Genomic DNA, 5,011 nt, shown 5'->3' with positions numbered 1-5,011 from the left:
ATCGATGACATTAAAATCCATTAAATCACAGAATATAGAGAAATATGCACATATAGTGAGTTATAAACTCGTTCTCTGTGGTATTGTGACTCGGATGGCTGTGTAACTTTGCATATCGACAGTGATTGCTGACGAACATGTCAGGGTGGGGAAGCTAAAGTTAGCAAAGTGCTCCATAGACCCTTTGTGTTTTCGGTGCGAGTGTAAAGCATTCAAAGGGAAATCGAGTTAGCACATAAAAGGCTACTACCGTTGTCTATGTTAGCTGGTCATTGTGAATGTGTGAAAAAAAGGCAAACTCATTTCATTGTGAAGATCAAACTTTATTGTTCGCCGTGGCTGTATTTAAGTTTTAATTCTCTGTCCGAATTCCCAAAAATTTGCATACTTAATGCTGTGCTGTTTCAAGTGCAGTCTGGAATAAAAGGCCCCATTTAAATTTTCATCCTGTGTCCGGTGTTACCAATTCATATTCCGGGCCACACTTGCATAACTGGGAACCATTGCATCCTTAATCGTGTTTGTGATAGATAAGTAGATTTCCTTCTTTCTTTCAATAACTTGTCTTTTGAGCTCCATCTTGAGTTTGATTTCCTTTTCAGAGAATTAAAGTAATACACACAAGGTAACAACATCATTTAAATTGAAATTATGACATGCATTGTTGCCACTGTATTGCACTTATCAAAAACTTAAAGGCACAATATGTAATTTTTTGCCACTGGAGGGCGCATATTCAAAACAAACAAAGAAACAAAGGCATAGTTTGATGCAACCGTGTGGAATCATGGTAGTAGTTGTCATGTTCATGGATGAGCTAATGATTTATTAACGTAGTAGAATGAAGCAGGGTGAGTCTGAAAGCCTTCGAAGCGAAACAACGCTGAACGAGCATGACACATGGCTTGAAAGCAGCTGAGCTTTTATCATGCCACAGCTGTCTGCTTCCGCTCCTTCCAGTTGTGAGTATGTGGGGTAAAGCAGCGCTGTTTTATCATACTAGATACATTTGAAAGTTCTGTTATAATGCTACTCTGTGCGGTCGTCACCTGTCTATTAAAACACATAACATATTAAAGTTTCTTTGGTGTTACCATGTTTTCTACAAAACAAAACCGGAAAGCGAGGGGTTATGACGTCATTGGCAGGCGACACAATGACTGTATGGACACGGTCTGTGTCACTAGTTTTAAAAAACTGCTTATTCCTCTGAATTTAAACATTCTTCGAAACATTTGGGATAATCTAAGAACACAAGTCAGCAAATTATATAAACACTGTTCTAGTGGTTTTGTAATGTTTGTTTTGGGTTTTGTTTCATGTTCTTGTGTTCATGTCATTTATTTTGTAGTTTGATTTATGCTGTTTGTGTCATGCTTCCCTTGCCCTCTTGTTGTCTTGCTATTGGTTCCTCTTGTTCCTTGTGTCATGTTCCGATTGGTTGCTTTAGTCATGTGTCTTGTTCCCTTTGGTTTGTTCTTGTCATGTGACCCTCATTGTTTGTATAAGTAGTCATGTTTTTGCCAGCGTGCTTTGTCGTGTATTAACGTAATGTAACCTGCTGTTGGTGAGTCAAGTCTGTTATGCTTCATCAAGTCTGGTCAAGTCTTTGTTTATTGTTTAGATGTTTGGATTGTACCTGTTAATAAACTGCACTTGGGTTTATCTACACTCGCCTTCAGTGGACTGATTGTTACAGAATACACGACCGCTACAATGAACCCAGCAGTTTTTCGTCTCCTCTGCCTTCGTCAAGGTAATCAGGCCATTGAGGAATATGTTCAGGACTTTTGTGGACTCTGTAACCAAGTGGATTTTAATGATGTGGCCCTTAAGGACATCTTTCGGGTGGGTCTTAATGAACCCATTTCCTCTCGGCTTCCTGGGGGAAAAGTTCACTGGTCCCTTGCAGAATATATAGACTATGCCTTACTGCTAAGTGGATCACCATTCACTGTGGGAACTGTGGATGATGGTATCCACAGTCCCGCAGCACCTGCCAAGCCACAGCCTATTCATGCCATGTCTGCTACGCCAAAGCCTGCTAAAGTCATGCCTGCTACTCCAGAACCTGCTCACATGCCAGGGTTTGCTCATGTCATGCCTGCCAAGCCAGCATCTGTTCACGTCATCCCTGCTACGCCAGAGCCTACTCACATCATGTCAGTGTCTCAAGAGATTCTCCACAACATGGCCGCTATTCAAGAGCTCCTTCGGAAAATGGCTGAACTTCCAGAGCCTCGTCACGCCTCGGCTGAACTTCCAGAGCCTCGTCACGCCTCGGCTGATCATCCAGGGTCCTGTCACAAGATGGCCGCCACGCCTGAGTCCCCGGCCAAGATGAACTCACTGCCTGTCCTGTCTCGGCCACGGAGGCTGCTCATGAACTCACTGTCTGTCCTGTCATGGCCACGGAGGCCATTCAAAAACTCTCTGCCCGTTCTGCCACAGACAAGTGGTCTGTCCCACGTCTCTGCTCCACCTTGGCTTCCTGCTCTGCCAGTGCCACTCCGTATACTGCTCTGGACACCCCCATCTCCCCCTGCTAGGCCTACACCGCCATGGCTCCCTGCTAGGCCTGCACCGCCATGGCTCCATTTTCTGTCACGGCTCCACGGCCCAGGTCCCCCTCTGCTCCATGGTCGGTCATTGCCTCATGATCCGGATCCACCACTGCTCGTAGCTCCAGGCCCGCCATTGCTCCACCCTCCAGGTCCTGTTCCTTTTCACAGGCCTGGCCCTCCATCCCTCCCCCTGTTCCGCCTCCACTCCACCACCCTCCTGGACTTTCTGGGGTTAGTTTGTTTGGGCGTCAAGAGCTGCCCTTGGGGGGGTATGTAATGTCTGTTTTGAGGTTTTGTTTTATGTTCTTGTTTTCATGTCTTTTATTTTGTAGTTTGATTTATGCTGTTTGTGTCATGCTTCTCTTGCCCTCTTATTGACTTGCTATTGGTTCCTCTTGTTCCTTGTGTTATGTTCCGATTGGTTGCTTTAGTCATGTGTCTTGTTCCCTTTGGTTTGTTCTTGTCATGTGACCCTCATTGTTTGTATAAGTAGTCATGTTTTTGCCAGTGTGGTTTGTCGTGTATTAACGTAATGTTGTAACCTGCTGTCGGTGAGTCTAGTCTGTTCATGCCACGTCAAGTCTGTTATGCTTTGTCAAGTCTTTGTTTATTGTTCGGATGTTTTGGATTGCACCTGTTAATAAACTGCACTTGGGTTCATCTACACTTGCCTTCAGTCGACTGATTGTTACAGGTTTTTTGGATATTTTAATAAAAAATCTTACATATTGTGCCTTTAATGTCACTTTGTAAACAGATAATTTTAAACTGTGCAGCATTTTATATTTAAAAATAGTTGTGGGGCTCACCTCTCTTTTGATGAAGTTGTCAATGTGATAAAACATTGAAGCTCTGGGGTGCTCACAGTCACTTTGGATGATACTGAATTTTTCAATCTGTTCTTGCACTGATTTCCCTGTTTTATAATGGACTCTAAAGCAACAGAAAACAAAATAAAAAAATTGCAATGCATATAGAACTTTTCACTTTTTTTACTTAAATATTTATAGTTTTACTCATACAACTATTTAGCAAAACCAAGTAAAATAAGTTTCAAGTTTGTGTTTTTAATACATCTTTCACCTACTGACACTCATGTCCTAATGAATAAATTGTTGACCTGTATATTACTTTCATTACATATTTTAACAAAATCAGGCAATAAAACAGAACTTACGGAAAAATTGAATCAAACTCCTCCTCTATGTTTTTGTGCATGTGTTGGGCCAAAAACCATGTTTAGATCCAAGTCTATACCCCATGCATTTGACCAATGGTAGCCATCATTTTTACACAAAGCCTTGAGGATTTTATGGAATCCTCCTTTGCCGTGAGGTAAATTCTAAATAACCATGCATAAAATATCACTGCAGTTAATATATAATAATAATTTAAACAAACAAACAAACAAACTGAAAATCACATTTTTGCAATACATTTCAATACAGCATCACCACACTTACAGGTGATATAATGGAACATGCACTGGTAAGACATAATCTCTCTGACTCTTCCACTCCATCTGAGAGACACCTTTTCCAGAACACAAACAAAGCATGTCAAACTGCCAACCTAACTTCTCCAGTGCCTTACATAGGTTCTGCTCCAATTATTTGTGGACCCCTGTCTGAACCTAAAGAACACTCAAACAACAGATTCATATATATCAATAGATGTCATTAGATATAAAATGGATATATCGTAACCATTGTCAGCTTTTTAAACACATAAATAACTTGTACCACATTGCCTGTCTCCGACTGCACACTTTTGATCAAGGACAAAATTCCCTTTGCTTCATTGACATAATCTCTGGCCAGGTCTTTGTTGATGCTGTTGTTAAGATTCTTCAGGACATCCTGCAACTTTGGGATTTCTACCGATTGTTCAAATTAATTTGTTTAGATTTGTAAACTTTTTAAAATAGTTGATTAAAAAAAGTGAAAGGTTATTTTCCCCAGAGGTGATACTTTACCTGTGTCACTGTGTTCCAGGCATAATGTTTTGTCAAAAAAATGCTCTTGTGCTTACAGTAAAAATGTTTAGAGCCATCTTTTTCTATTAACAATAAGAACAACGCATGAGTCTGTATATAGCAAAAGAAGCAATGTCCAAATGTACATATGTTGCATATATTTAACATAATACCTTTAATTTATAATTTTCGAAGCTTTCTCTCACTGTCTCTTTGGAACAGATGTTCCTCTTGCGTATACATGCTGTTTTCAGATACTGAAAAAATGATTACCAATACAATTAATGTAAGGTTCCATTCGTTAACATAATGTTACAACCTTAGTTAACATAAACTAACAATGAAACAACACCTGCACAGCATTTATTATTCTTAATGGCAATTTCAGCATTTACTAATAAAAAACGTCTCTAGGTTACATATGTAACCCTAGTTCTCAGAGGGAACGAGACGCTGCATTGAGACTATTCTA

At 40.4% G+C, this 5,011-nt stretch overlaps 1 long non-coding RNA gene across 1 annotated transcript; it reads right to left on the bottom strand.

Annotated features, from left to right (window-relative positions):
• Positions 1–470: 470 nt before the first annotated feature.
• Positions 471–3,796, bottom strand: LOC122143025. Its single transcript, XR_006158924.1, has 3 exons — positions 3,742–3,796; positions 3,374–3,497; positions 471–594 (listed from the first exon to the last, which is right to left on the bottom strand). It is a non-coding gene; the product is annotated as an uncharacterized LOC122143025 (long non-coding RNA).
• Positions 3,797–5,011: the final 1,215 nt, after the last annotated feature.

This window comes from Cyprinus carpio, unplaced genomic scaffold (genome assembly GCF_018340385.1).
Source record: "Cyprinus carpio isolate SPL01 unplaced genomic scaffold, ASM1834038v1 S000000597, whole genome shotgun sequence".
Classification (NCBI taxonomy): domain Eukaryota; kingdom Metazoa; phylum Chordata; class Actinopteri; order Cypriniformes; family Cyprinidae; genus Cyprinus; species Cyprinus carpio.
Note: the sequence above shows the minus strand (reverse complement) of the source record. Positions and strands in the feature narration are given on the sequence as shown.